The sequence below is a fragment of the Microtus pennsylvanicus genome, chromosome X, assembly GCF_037038515.1.
Source record: "Microtus pennsylvanicus isolate mMicPen1 chromosome X, mMicPen1.hap1, whole genome shotgun sequence".
In the NCBI taxonomy this organism is placed as follows: domain Eukaryota; kingdom Metazoa; phylum Chordata; class Mammalia; order Rodentia; family Cricetidae; genus Microtus; species Microtus pennsylvanicus.
The window spans coordinates 119,707,575-119,723,444 of NC_134601.1; the positions used below are offsets into that span (position 1 = coordinate 119,707,575).

Sequence of the window (15,870 nt, forward strand, 5' to 3'; positions counted from 1 at the left end):
TCAAGGATAAGACACACCATTCAGAGCAGGGGCTCTCCCTAACTATCTGACTGGCTGTTGGGAACCTATTCCTCATACTGGGTTGCCTTGCCCAGTCTTAATACAAGGGGAGGCGCTTAGTCCTACTGCAACATGATATGCTATGCTTTGTTGATACCCGTGGATGCTCTGCCCCTTTCTGAAAAGAAATAGAAGAGGATTGGATTGGGGGTTGAAAGGGAGGTGGGGAGAGAGAATGGGAGAAGAAGGAGGGAAAATGGCAGTAGGAATGTAAAATAAGTGAATAAATTTAATTAATTAAAAAAGATATATCCTTCAAAATCATATGCTGGTTCTCCAAAACCATAACCCAGGTTCTCCCAAACCATAACCCAGGTTCTCCAAAACCCCCACCCCAACAGTACATCTAGCTATTAAATTATCAAGGGATTAACCCCCCAGTGACCTACTTCTTCCAACTTGGCTCCACCCCTCAATAGTCTGTTCGTCTTTGCTGGCAAAGTTACAGTCCTCATGATCTACTCACCTCCAACAATACCCCTAGCTGACCACTAAGTCTTTATGAGAAACACCGCATACAAACCATAACAAGCATCTTCTTCACTAATAACACATACAGACATCTCTGTTCACTACAAACCTCTAGAATCATGTTGTTTTGAGATGCCCCTCGGGTTAAGATAATTATATAAAAATTGAGGGGAAAAAAGAAAGAAATGAATCACTGGGCGATTTCACAAGCCTGAGTCAACTGCTAATGATATTTTGGTTTGAAAGCCTACAACTGAGTAAGAATTTGCCACTTCCAAAAAACAGATATCCTTTAGGAAATGTTTAGTATGTGTAGATAGTGGAGGCAGTGTAGGAGAAGTGTGGGGCATAAGGATGCTTGGCGCTTCTAGCATCCTCCCACGTGCTCAGGAATGCAGCTCCCCAAAGTCCTGCCCTTCACTCAGCTGTGGTTTGAGTCTACCATCTATCTCCACCTCCAGCAATCATTCTGAGTATTCCTTTCCACCACACACGCTGCTATGTGGGAAAGAAAATCTGCAAACACCGTTTTCTTCACCGTGGCAATGCTTTTAAGGATGTTTCAGTGCTCTGTTGCTCTTTCACCAATGTATTTCTCAGCCACTGATACACTGGGCAAATGCCTGCCCCTCCTTTCACTCTGGTACCAAAGCAAGCATGGTAACAGGAGATCACTTCAATGTAGCGGTGGTGAAAGCCAAACAGAAAGTAGAATGCTCAGTCTTCCAGTCCTCCTATGGAGGTGCCAGCTGGTCTCGTTTCACAATCATCTCCACAGATGTTTCTCCTTGAAATGTTCAAAAAGGCATTCGTTTTTATCCATCGCGGGTATGAGGGGAGATTTTTTTTTTAAGTGTTTACAATGAGTACGTCCTCTTGAATGAGCGGAATGGTCCGTAGCTTAATGAACCTCGTGGCTAGACTGCACCTACTCCCTGGGGGTTGAGCGGGTGACGGAACTTGTTCAGTCTAGGGCTCTCCCACTGGTTAACAGTACAGGTTGTTGCTAAAAGCACAGGAGCAATGGTGACATCTTGTGTCGGGTTAAAAAGTGACAGGATCTTGATTCCTCATGGGTCTCCTGGGAGCACCTCGGGTGAGCTTGGGCTACAACCCATCTGTCTCTTATCTGCTCCTTTTAGCTGTTGATCAGATAAAGAAAACAAAGTTTTTTTTTCAGATGCAGAGAAGAAGACCTGCAGGAATGATGGGAAACTCCATGTGGCATCTGACTGGTCTCAGTGCCACCTCAATGACTAGACATGTAGGAGTCCCATTCTAATTCAAAAACTCGGCCTTTGCATCATGCTGAAATACCATTAGCTCTGGACCCAACTACAGTCAAGCCAACACAACCAGCAGTAGCTGCAGAGCCATGAAAAAGGATGGTTCTGTTCTACTGCATTGGCAACTTTCCCCGTCTCATTTCTTTGCCAGCCTTTTAGACATTGCATGCATGACATGGCTGGACCCTTGGGAAGCCAGCAAGTGATGAATAATAGGGTGATGGGAGTCAGCTGCAAAGCCAAATCTCTTGTTTCTTGTGCTCTCCATCAAAGTGGTTCTTCTTAGCACTGGTCACACAGAATCATCTGAGGATCTTACAAAGGCATCAATACTATACCTGGACCAAATGCAAACCAGTAAAATTGCAATCTACAGGGGCAGAGTCAGAAAGCCTTTTGAAATCCCTGTCTAACTGCCTCCTTCCTTCCTTCCTTCCTTCCTCCCTCCCTCCCTCCCTCCCTCCCTCCCTCCCTCCCTTCCTTCCTTCCTTTTTTCTTTCCTTCCACCCTCCCTTCTTTCCTGCCTCCCTCTCTTTCTCTCTGTTTTTTGAGACAGTCTTGCTTTGTAGTTCTGCTGGAATCCAGTATGTAGTCCAGGTTGGCATCTAAGCCATGGTGATCCTCTTTGTCTCAACCCCCAAGTGTTGAGATGGCAGTCCAAAGCCAACACATCTAGCTGATCCTGGGTTTTGCTTTCTCGCCCTGGGAACACAGCCACTGTGCTGTGATGAAGCACTTGGCACATGAAGTGGCCATGACTCTACCCTCTCTGGTGTCCCAATTAACAGTCAGTATCAAACACCAAAGTAATGAATGAGTGAGCCTTTGATAATTCAGATCTACAATCATCGAGTCACCCCAGCTAATGCCACAGTAGATCAAAGGCAATGCATCTCCATTATTTTTCCTGTGTTAAGGTACTGAAGGGGGCCTTCACGGCACTGGATAGTTGGAACAATTTCATCCCTGGTTTTAGATGAGGAAATGGAGACAGCGAGAATAGACGTTAAGCCATCTAAGGTAGGCAGACAGTAAGAGGCAGAAAGAAGACGAGCCTAGGCTGCATCACTAGAATGCAGCTCCTGCTCAGCCAGCAACTGAAAGCAATGGTCTATAAAACAAAAGTGCTGTAGAACTCTGAAAATGACGTGATTCCTGTGCCTCAAACCCAGAGCATCTCAAGAGCAAGAAGGGGAGAAGGGTCTGTTCTTTCCACCACTCTGGGTTTGTTTGTTTGTTTGTTTCTTCATTTGTTTGCTTGTTTGCTTTTGTATTTTGAAAAAGGGTCTTCCTGTGTATTCCTGGCTGTCCTAGATCTTAGTGTATACAGGAGGCTGGCCTTGAACTCGCAGAGATTTGCCTGCCTCTGAAAGCTGGGATTAAAGTCACGTGCCACCCCTCTTTACATAAACTGAGGAAAAGCCTGGAGAAATATCTGCACATATTTTAGTGTCCATATAATTAAGGTAATACTTGCTAGAGTCTGTTCTATTTTGTACTTAATTCCTCTGGCAACGATTGTCTATTTCACCAGTAGTCTTTGAAAGAATTGATTTGAAAGACTCATTTATAAGTGAAAGTACTGCATCGGGGCCCGTGAGATCACTCAGTCAGTCCAAGTCAGGAGAGAACCAATTCCTGAAAGTTGCCCTCTGACCTCCACGTACACATTGTAGCATGTATACACACACACACACACACTGAACATAATTTTAAAGATCAAGAAGTACTGCATTCTACATTGCTTTTAAATGATCTCTTTTGAGGTTATGTTGTGTTGTGTACCTTTGTGTTTAATAATTATATACCTTTAGAATTATTAAAGCACAGTTACTGAAACAGAAGCATCTTTTTAAGGTATTGATTCAAATACTTATTTTAAGAGTGAATAATTCAATTAATCTTCATCAGGTGATGAAAGGAGACAGAGACAGAGTCCCACATTGGAGCACCAGACTACAACCAGGAGCAGAAGGAGAGAGAGCACGAGCAAGGAACTCAGGACCGCAAGAGGTGCACCCACACACTGAGACATTGGGGATGTTCTTTCGAGAACTCACCAAGTCCAGCTGGACTGGGTCTGAAAAAGCATGGGATAAAACCGGACTCGCTGAACATAGCGGACAATGAGGACTGCTGAGAAGTCAAGAACAATGGCAGTGGGTTTTTGATTCTACTGCATGTACTGGCTTTGTGGGAGCCTAGCCAGTATGGATGTTCACCTTCCTAGACATGGACGGAGGGGGGAGGACCTTGGACTTTCCACAGGGCAGGGAACCCGGTCTGCTCTTCCGGCTGATGAGAGAGGGGGAGTTGATTGGGGGAGGGGGAGGGATATGGGAGGCAGTAGCGGGGAAGAGATAGAAATCTTTAATAAATAAATAAATAATAATAATTTTAAAAAAGAACAAATAAAATAAATTCTGATTCAAGGGATTGAACATATTATCAAAAAAAGAGTAAACAATTCAAATAACTGCATTGTTTTCTTTTAATTATCTACTTCTCAAGGGGGAGGGAGAACAGGCTTACCACTCTAGACACATGGCGGTCAGAGGGCAATGTTGTAGAGTCAATTCTCTCCTTCAATCACGGGATCAGAGATGGAAATCAGGTGACCAGGGCTGCACAGCAAGTGCCTTTCCCTGGTAAACTATTTCATGGACTTATTTGCTTATTTTAAATATACTTGTTGCTAACTTGGTGTCCAAAACCTTATTCTGGTCTCGGCTTTCCCATCTCCTCTGTTTTCTCTTCTCAGTCTTTGTTCAATTCTTCTTTTTTGGAGTGTTTCAAAGCTCAGTCCTATCTCGTTTCTTCTCTGTCTCTCCCTCCATGACCTCACTCTAATTCAAGACTTCAGATTCCACGTGGCTAACTTTATCCCCAGCTATCTCTGCACACACATTTCTCTCCAATGTCTAGCTTCTTCAGTCCAATCACATACTTAACGTTTGTGTGTGACAGACATCTCAGCATCTTAAACCCTCTTCCCTAAAACATTTCCTCTACCAACAGCATTTCCCATCTCGGGGAATAGCAATAATTGCCTTCCAGTTACTGAGGCAAAGCAACTTGAGACTTTCTCAAGTCCACCCTACTCATGAAGAGACTTTGAGAACTTAATGTTGAAAATTTCCACTCTTACTTAGTACTTCGCTGGTATTGCCATGATCCAAGCACCTAGGCCCTTGTTTTGAAAACTGTAATAGCGCCTCTCTCTTGGATGTCTCCTTGACTGAAGTTATCCCTGCCCCATACTGTCTAGTAGCCAGGATGAAGCTTTCTGTAACCAGGATCTTGTCATGTTCTCAGCTCAAAATTCTCCAATAAATCTCCTTTTTCTTCACATACTCAGTGTCCCTTATCCCATCCCACACTTTCATGTTTCCATGGCCAGTAACACTTTTTTAAAAAAGGGAGTTGTATAAACATTTAATTTATTGATCTTTTGGGGAAATTTGACACACCATCACTGTATGCCAATGGAGCCATTAATCTTGTAGCTTGGGTGACATTAGCTGCTTTGTTTTTATGGTGCTGCTAAGGAATCAGCTTTCTGCAGAGGCCGAAGAAGATGGCCTTGGAAGAAATGGGCAAGTTCCTTCAAGATATTTCCAAACGTTCTGTTCACTCTGCTGTCTTTTTCATCATTTACAAAGTTTATCTTCATAAGATTGCTGCTAACAGGTTTGAGTTTGGATTTTTTTTTTGCCTTGAAGCCTTTTTGGCTGGCTATATGAAATACATTCCTGGACTTGTGCCCTCTTAATTTATTCTAAGTCATTGTCTTTGGTATCCTATGTGGCTACTCAAGCTCTAGGTGGGGCAATCTGAGGGTATAGGCAGTGTCACTTTTTAACATGTCATATGGTTTATATTTTATATTTCTACATCTTTAATTTGTTATATTCTTGACTAGAAGCTCCATGAGGGCACTTTCTTCCCTCGTGTACCCCAAGACCCTGTGTTATTTGTTTCATAACCGGCAAACAAATGAAAGAAAGGAAAAGTACTCTGTATCTTAAAAGCTCTGTAACCTATATGTAGGCTAGGATGGTTAATGCTCACTGTCAACCTCACAGACTCTACCTGGAATAAGGCCCTCTAGGGCCTTTATTATGTTAATTGAGGCGGTAAGACACACCGACTGTAGGTGGCACTGTTCCCTAGGCAGGGGGATCCTGAACTGCACCGGAGTAGAAAAAGGAACTTGAAAACCAGCAAGTATATGTGCCTTCATTTGCTCTCTCCTGAATGAGGATGTAATAGGATCAGCTTCTTTAACTTCCTACTGCCTTGACTTCCCCACCATGGTACCTTGAACTACAAGCTACAAATAAACCCTTCCTCCCTTAAATTTTCAGGGGAAAATTCTATTAGAGCAACAGCAAAGAAATAAGACAGATAACACAACCCTATTCACCCCCCCCACCCCACCCTCATGTCTACTGGGTCCCTTACCTCTCCATATAAGCATAGCTTCTGTCCAGATGTTGTCAGTCTCCTTAGTTCTGATGTGGATTCCTGCAAGCTGTCAACAGCAAAGTTTCAAATTCAAATAATTCTCAGTGAAAATGTTTGTGCTGTCTGATTCTCTTTCTCATGTCCTTCCTTTGAGCCTCTAGATCAGTGATTCTCAACTGCGACCCTTTAATACAGTTCCTTATGTTATGCTGAACCCAACCATAAATTATTTCATTGCTACTTCATAACTGTAATTTTGCTACTGTATGGATCGTAATATAAACATCTGATATACAAGATATCTGCTATGTAACCCTGCAAAGGGGTGTGACCCACAGATTGAGAACCACTGCTCTAGATTGAGAGGCAAGCCATAGGAATGGCTAGATTCACATAATTTATGAGCTCATTAAGTATTACAACATTACTGCCAGAAAGTGTCCAACACCTCACTTTTCACACTGGAGAGATCATATAGACTGATCCATTAAACTGAAGGAGACATGAATGTTCCTGTAGACCAACTGGACCCAACAGACTTGCACAGAAATTACTATCTAACAAGAGTAGAACAGAAATTCTCCTCAACTTACATTGGGGGTTACATCCTGATGTCCTCATCATAACCTGCAAATGTCACACAAGTAAACGAGGCACTCAACACACCTAGCTTACCGAATATCTACTTTAGCCTAGGTTGCCTTAATCAGACCACATTAGTCTACCATTGAACAAATTCATCTAACTTCAAACCTGTTTTATAATAAAAGATTGACCATTTCTTGTAACTTGCTGAATATTATACCAAGTAAAAAATAATAATTGTAGCCAGGCAGTGGTTGTGCATGCCTTTAATCCCAGCACTCGGGAGGCAGAGGCAGGAGGATCTCTGTGAGTTTGAGGCCAGCCTGGTCTACAACAGCAACTTCCAGGACAAGCTCCAAAAAATCTACAGAGAAACCCTGTCTCAAAAAAAAAAACAAACTAATAATAATAATAACAATAATAAAATGCTTCATCTAACTTTATGCATAAGTATATGTGTGTGGTATACATGCATGCTTGGGAACACACATGGAGGGTACATGTGCACAGGCATGCACATGCATATGGAATCCCAAGGCTGATATCAGGTGTCTTCCCCAATCAGTATCTACCTTATATATTGAGGGTTTTATATAGTGAGGGTCTCCACTGAACCTCAGACTTGTCATTTAGGCTAGTCTGGCTAGCCAGCTTGATTTCCTAGCTTCACTTCCCACAGGATGGGATTACAGGAAGACCACGCCCTCATGGCTTTAACGTGAGTTCTAGGGATCTGAACTCCAGACCTCACATCTGCAAAGCGTGGTAGTTTGAATAGGTATGGCCCCACAGACTCATGTGTTTGAATGCTTGGCCCATAAGGAGTGGCAACATTAGGAGGTGTGGCCTTGTTGGAGTAGGTGTGTCACTGTGGAAGAGGGCTTTGAGGTCTCATATGCTCAAGCTAGGCCTCATGTTCTAGTCTCCTTCTGCTGCCTGCACATCAAGATGTAGACCTCTCAGCTCCTTCTCCAGCATGTCTGCCTGCATAACAGCCATGTTTCCTACCATGATAATAATAGACTAAACCCCTGAAACTGTAAGCCAGCCCCACTTAAATCAGTTAAATGCTTTTCTTTATAAGAGTTGTCGTGCTCATGGTGTCTCTTCACAGCAATAGAAACCCTAACTAAAACACATGGTGTGGTGGTTTGTATAAGAATGGCCCCCATAGGCTCATATATTTGATACTTTATTCCCAGTTGGTATAACTGTTTGCTAAGGATTATGAGAGGAGGCCTTGGAAGAGATATGTCACTGGGGCCAGGCTTTGAGGTTTCAAATGACTCATGTCATTCCCAGCGTTTTTCCTCCCTCTATCTTAGGGTTGTGGATCAACATGTGAGCTCTTAGCTGTTCCTTTATTCTGTCATCATGGACTCTAATTCTCTAAAACCATAAACCAAATTAAATGCTCTCTTTTATAAGTTTCCTCGGCCATGGTGTTTTATCTCAGCAGTAGAAAACTACCAAAGATACATGGCAAGTGTTTGATCAGCTGATCCATCCTATCCAGACTACTTTATCAAAATTTTAAAGTTAAAAAGTTCAAAACGGAACCATCACAAGTCAGGGACATCTACAGACATTTTTCTTAAGTGCACATGGAAAATTCACTGCAATAGATGATAGAATAGGCCTTGTGGTGGTTTGGATGAGAATGAACCTCACAGACTCAGATGTTTGAATATTTAGTACTCAGTTGGTGGCACTGTTTGGGTAGGTTTAGGATGTGTGACCTAGCTGGAAGAAATATATCACTAGTGGTGGTTGAGGTTTACAAAAACCTCATGATTTTCCCAATTCTCTCTCTCTCTCTCTCTCTCTCTCTCTCTCTCTCTCTCTCTCTCTTTCTCTCTCTCTCTCCATATATATAATTTTGCTTGTGATTCAGAATATGAGCCCTGCTATCTGCCAACATGCCTTCACTTCTCCATCTATCTTTAACTCTCTGCTCTGACACTATCAATCCAAAAAACCCTCTCTCCTATAAATTGCCTTATTCATGATATTTTGATATTTTATTCCAGTAATAGTAAAATAATTAATACAGGCCCCACAAAACAAGTTTCAGCAGATCTAAGAAGGTAGAACTCATATGACATTTTCAGCTACAGTGCCATAAAACCAAAAATCAATAACTAGAGGAGATTCTAACAAAAAAGTGGAAATGAAACAATGTATTCCTGAACAACCAACTCATCAAAGCAGAAACCAAAAGGGAAATCAAGAGATATCTTAACATAAGCAAAAATGCAAACACACCAATTCCTGTGGGATGCAGAAAAAGCAGTTATAAGTTTATAACAATAAAAAAGAAAGCTCTCCCATAACCTAACTGTGCACCCAAAAGAACCTGGGAAAAAACTAAGTGCAAATTAAGGAGAAGGAAGAAAATAAGATCTACCATGGCAGGAAAAAAATGGAGCAGAGACCACCCCCAAAAATAGAAAAGATTAATAAAATGAAGAGGGGGTTGAGAAGATAATATTGAATTGGCAAACCTGCAAATGAAAAAAAAAGAAGAAAAGTCTTGGGAAATAAAATTACAAATGAAAGAGAAGACAGAACACCTGACCACAGAAATATCAAGGCTTATGAGACTACTATAAACAATCGTAAACTAACCAACTCACTAAGTTAGAAGAAACAGATAAATTCCTAGAGGTGTATAATCTACCAAAGCTAAACCAGAAGGACAAAAAGAATCTTAATGAATAAAATATAAGTAAGGAATTTGAATTGGCGAACATAAGCTTACCCCCAAAAGGAAGGCTCATGTCAGGCATGGTGAGGCATGCCTATAACCTCAGCACTTAAAAGGTAGAAGTAGGAAGTTCAAGAGTTCAGGGTCCTCCCTTGGCTACATAGAGTTTAAGAACATCCTGAAATACATGAGATCCTGCCCCCCCCCAAAAAAAGGGCAAACAAAAAAGACAACGGAAGAGAGGACAGAAAGAATGTAAGAGCCAGGGGAGGGAGATGGAGCGATGTGGAACACTTTTTCTGATGTGATTCGCCCATTGCTCTCTTGAACTGTCAGCCGCTGGTAATGGGGGCTGTCTGAGAAGCCAATGATAATGGCACTGGGATTTGTCTCTATGGCATGTACTGGCTTTTTGGAATCCTAGTCTGTTTGGATGCACACCTTCCTGGGCCTGGATGGAGGGGGAAGGGCCTTGGACTTCCCACAGGGCAGGGCACCCTGCCCTCTCTTAGGACTGGAGGGGGAGGGGAAGAGGGAGAGGAAGGGAAATGGGAGAAGGGGAAGAGGTAGAAATTTTGAATGGTATTATTTATAAAGCAAAAAATAAAAAAATAACCTGCTCAAAACCGGCGTGAGATCCTTTCACAGAGCAGGAAAGAACTCATGAGGCCTTGTCCCTCCCTAAGAACTTATAGGTAGTTAACAGTTACAAGAAGGGGAGGCACCTGAGACCAACCCTTCTCTGAGCATCTATAAGCAGTTAATGGTGGCTATGGAAGGGAGGGATGTTTTCTTGGGTGATATAGCCATTAGTAAGGTGCTCATACACTTGTAAACAATTTCCCACCCATACTTATGCAAGCAACCCTAATTCAACTCATTAGATCACACACACACATACACACACACAAAAAAAAAAACAGGAAAGTAGAGGGAAGACTGATTAGGAAGAGGAGGCGAATCAGTGGAAGGGAGAAGGAAAAACAGTGTAATGGGGGTAAATATATGTTGAAAATATATGTGTGTATGTAAATGTTATAATGAAACTCATTATCATATATAATTAATATATATATGTTAATAAAATTGTCTTTAAATGCAAAATGAAAATATGGCTATCATATGACTCAGCAAGCCTACTTCTGTGTTTTCCCAAAGGAATGGTGAACAAGATCTTGGGATAAACGCACATAATGAGTTCCTTGCTACATTATTCTTGCTAAACAAAACATGGAGTCACCTAAGTGTCTATCCATAGTTAAATAAAGAAAATGAGGTATATGGGAGCTGCAAAAGATGGCTTAGTGGTTAAGAGCTCCTACTGCTCTTCCAGGGGATCTATATTTGGTTCTCAGTACCCCTGCCAGGTGGCTCACAACCACCTATAACTCAAGCTCCAAGGGATGTGACGCCCTCTTCTGGACTTCACAGACACTTGCACCCATGTGAATATACCCACATAGAGACACACACAAGCACACATAATTTTAAAATAATAAAAGTAGGGATTCAAAAGAGAACATGGAAGTATATACATATGATAGAATTATCACAACCTTTATATAAAAAGGGAAACCCTGCCATTTTCAGCAATATAGATAAACATGACTATCGCACTTATATACAGAATCTAAAAATGCTCAAACTCACAGAAACGGAGAGTACAAGTGCGGTTACCAGAATATGGGAAGACGTTAGTAAAAAGGTGCAAAAATCCCAGGAATGTCAGAAGCCTCAATTTTAGAAGTCTAATGTATAGTATGGTAAGAACAGGTGACAGCCCTATACTGCATCCTTGGCATTTGCTAAATATGCAGATCTCAGTGCTCTCATTACAAAAATAAAGAACTATGTGAGGATTTAGATATGTTAATGACCTTGATCAGGGTGATTATTTAAGTTATGCGCATAACAAGATATCAAGTTGTAAATCTTATAGATGTACAATAACAAATCAAGCCAGGAATGGTGACACACACCTGTAATCTCAGTACTCAGGGAACTGAAGCAGAAATATGGTAAATTAAAGTCCAACCTGGGTTACCCAGTAAGTTCTAGGCCAGCCCGGACTATTAGAGTGAGACACCGTCTCAAAATAATACTATTAATATTAATGTGATAATAATTTTTCAAAATAATGTGGGATTGTGCATGTAACTCAATGGTATATGCTTAGCATGCATGAGGCCCTGGGTTCAAGTCTTAGCATTAGCACCACCATAATAATAATAATAATAAAGATAAACAGTGACATAGCCAGTGACTTATGCCTGTAATCCCAGTATGTAGGAGGTGACTGTAGGAGGTGTATCATGAGTTCAAAGTCAAGGCTACATAGTGAGTTATACATTTATGACAAGTATGAGCTCCAGGAGCGCACACCATGTGTCAAAATAATAATAACAGACAGATACATTTCAAAAGTAAATGCTATGCAGGGGCAAATATAAACACCCAAGAAATGTCAAGTCTCTGTCACTCAAGATTCGGAAAACAAAATTACAACTGAGGAGATGGCATTTGCTGTGCAAGCCTGAGAACCGAAATTAGAATCCCTAGAACCCATACAAGGCCAGGTACAACAACACACATCTGTAATCTCAGGACTCCTACAAAGAGATGGTCAGTAAAGACAGGATTATCTCTGGAAGCCTGCAGACCAGCTAACCCAGCAGAAGCCTAGTGGGAAGAAAAAAAAACAAGATGGAAGGCAAGGACCAACATCCAAGGCTGCACAAATTTGCACAAACGTACACATGCATGGACCCACACATGGGAACACAAGACAATAAAAGCAATTTAATATTAACAATCAGAAAAGATGAAAAAGCTGGATCTGACTTACCCATTCACTCACCAACTATTTCTTGAGTAGCTAGGGGCAGACACTGTGCTAGGAGCTGTAAGTAGAGTAAAAAATGATCTCCACCCCAATATTTGGGTTTAGAGACTTTATTTAGGGCTGAAGATGTAACAGTGGCTAGAGTTTAGCACATGCAAGAGCCTGGGCTTCATCCCCAAGTAGCCAAAACGAACAAAAATAAAGCTTTCTGTAACGGTCCTAGCATGAATTTACATCAGTTAGCTTATGCTTTTTTACAGAAGAATCCAGCATGCTGGCCTCGATTATTAGACACTATGAGTAGGTCTGTCTCTTTGCCAGGCAAATAGAAAGCACAAAAGAATGTTTTTAGAATCCCAGCATGAAAAGGCTCTTAATGCAAAAAGGATAGGTTTGTGGAAAAAAAAATCTGACCTCCTAAGAAAAGCCAATACATTTCAATACTGTTAAGTCAATGGAGGAGTTTGGTGTTTCCTGTTTGGCCAGAAGCACACACAAAGATGTCAGAAATCACACACACACACACACACACACACACACACACACACACACACACCCCAAATTGGCCCGTGTCTGCTCCATCTGAACTGATCTTATGATGGGATCATGAATTAGGAGAATCAAGCTGGAGCTCTCTGTTTATTATTGTATAAGGTTACAACTGAGCCTTTCTTGTATCTCCCCTGCTGTAGTACACCACATTGTGAGGGAGACTCTGCTCTGTCCATTTTGCAGATAAAGAAACAGAAATCAGGGGAATCAAGTGAATTTCACATGCCTACCTCACTACAAGTGCTGGTACTAGCATTTAAAACCCTGAACCACCTGCTTCAGAGGGAGAGAGTTGCTGTTTCTTGGTTAGCAAGGATTTCCTATATATTTCTGGCAGAGAAGTTTTAGCTATTTCATCCCACTGATAGGCTATTGTGTTCCAAGCCTGTGACTTGGGCTTCAAATGGCCTGTACAGTTCCCATCAATAAGATACTGAATCCCAGAAGTAAAAAGTACCTATTCATAAAATATTGGATCTTTCTGAAAAATAAAAGTGAAAAAAAAAACAACCAAAAGCCAAGTTCCCTGGATGTATGTTATTATCACTATAACTCACTGTCTCCTGGACCCAAAGCATTGTAAGAAGCTAGAGAGATGGCTCAGCAGTTATGAAAACTTGTTTCTCCAGAAGACCTGGGTTTGATTCCCAGCATCCACATGGTAGCTCACAACAGTCCTAACTCCAGTTCTGGCAGATCTGATGCCCTCTTCTGACCTTTATGGGAACCAGGTACTCATGTGTGCAAAGTCATATACATGCAGGCAAAACACACCATATATAAAAAAATAGAATAATAATTGTAAAAGTTTAAACAAAGTTTTGTGAAATCAAAATCTACATTCGGAGAGGTGGGGTAGTTGGTAGAGTGCTTACCTAAAATGCAAGAAGCCCTGGGTTTGATCCCTAACTCATGTGTGCCTTTAATTTTAGCACTCCAGAGAGGGGATCAAGAGGATCAAGAGTTTGAGGTCATCTTTGGCTACATGGCAAGATTCAGATAAACCTGGTGCTATGGGATAATGCTTTTGTACACTATAAAGATTTGTCACTCATGTTGGTTTAATGAAAAAATAATTGACCAGTGAAAAGTATAGGCAAAGCAACCAGACTAAGAGAATTCTGGGAAGAGGAAAAGTAAGACAGAGTCACCAGCCAGACACAAAGGAAGCAAGATGAAAATGCCTCACTGATAAAAAGTACCAAGCCACATGGCTAACACAGACAAGAATTATGGGTTAATTTATGTTGTTAGAGCTAGATAATGATAAGCCTGAGCTAATAGGCCAAACAATTTATAATTAATATAAGCCTCTCTGTGCTTCTTTGGGACTGAGCAACTGCGGGACCAGGTGGGACAGAAGCTTTGTGCTACAGCCTTGGACAGAAGACAATATGTAACAAAATAAAATAAATAAATAACCATCTCTCTAAGTCTAATATCAGAGTGGAAGCTGTTCTTTGTTCAGGAAAGGAGAATCAAGAGGGTTTGAAATTTTTACTGGTGTGTGGAGGATTTCAAGTGTGCGTGCGTGCGTGCACATGCGCTTAGAATTAAACTTAGGGCCCTAAACATGCTAGTTCTATATCTGAGCTATATTCCCAGCCCTGGAATTATTGACGAGAATAGAAATAGCATCAGTGACAGTGGAATCGAGTATGAGCAAATCACATTTTTTATTGCATCCAAGTTTCTTGAGGTGATAAATGGGAAATGAGGAAACAGATAAAGCTCAAAGGAGCTCGAGACAAATTAATCTAGTGTATATGACAATTTGACAGAGGAATACTAAAAATGCTCATAGTTTTCATCTATGTTCATAAGACTATGGAGCAAACACCCAGGAGCAATAAATATTCAAAATATTTATAGACAGGACTATGGACAAAAGAATTGTGTATCTTCTCCAAATACAATGCATTAGTCAAAGGGGATGGACTTCAGCTACTGCTATAGTTTGCATCTTCAAATCCTCCAAAGACCCACGTGACAATGAAGCCTTTGGGAAGTATGAGCGAGTGAGATGCTTTTAGTTCATTGGAGATGTGACCTTGTAGAAAATAGTAGGAACCAAGCCCTTTCCTCATTTTTTTTGCTTGCTTCCAGTCAATAAAAGTGAGCAGTTTCTCTTGGCTCCCCACACCCACCAGGTTATGTTCTCATAAGGCCAACTGATTATGAACCGAGCGCCCTCAAACTGTGACCCAAAATAAACTGTTTCACTTAATAAGTTGATTCTCTTGGGGTTTTGTTATAGTAACAGAAAGTTGACTAACCCAACTATTACCAATATAGATAATGAGTTCCAGACCAACTAGAATTACATATGGAGATCACATCTAAAAAGCACAAACAACATGAATGATTCAATAAATGTTAGAAGCTTGAATGAAAAGATATTACATATTATGCCATGTTTTATAAAGTTCAAAACAAAACTAAAATGGTTTAGGAATCTATGTGCTAAAGGTATTTTGTTTTAAAGAACGGTAATGTAAAATTGAAAATACTCAATATTTTGGTGAGAAAGGAAGAAATTATGAAGGAGAGCCAGACTTCATATGTTTATGTTTTAGTATTCTTCACAGCCTACATATTGATTATATGTTGTATTTATTACTTTATATAAAAATATCATCTGGTAAAACTTTCGGAGAAAAATATATTTTCTTCCATCCTATTGTAGGGCAAATTCTCAAAAGATCCTAAGAATGCGTAGGGGTTGTGGCTCAATAATCAAGCACTTGCTCAACATGCATAAGGTCCTAGAGTCAACCCATAGCCATTGAAAGAAAATTCTTAAAAATGATATGGATTTTTTCACAATAAATTAAATATTTACAAGAAGTCATATATCTCAGTGGTTGAGAATTGTTACTGCTCTAACAGAAAACCTGAGT

General features: G+C 40.8%; 1 pseudogene; it reads right to left on the bottom strand.

Annotated features, from left to right (window-relative positions):
* Positions 1–5,252: 5,252 nt before the first annotated feature.
* On the bottom strand, positions 5,253–5,604 carry LOC142840508 (ribosomal biogenesis factor-like; annotated as a pseudogene).
* Between the last annotated feature and the right edge of the window lie 10,266 nt (positions 5,605–15,870).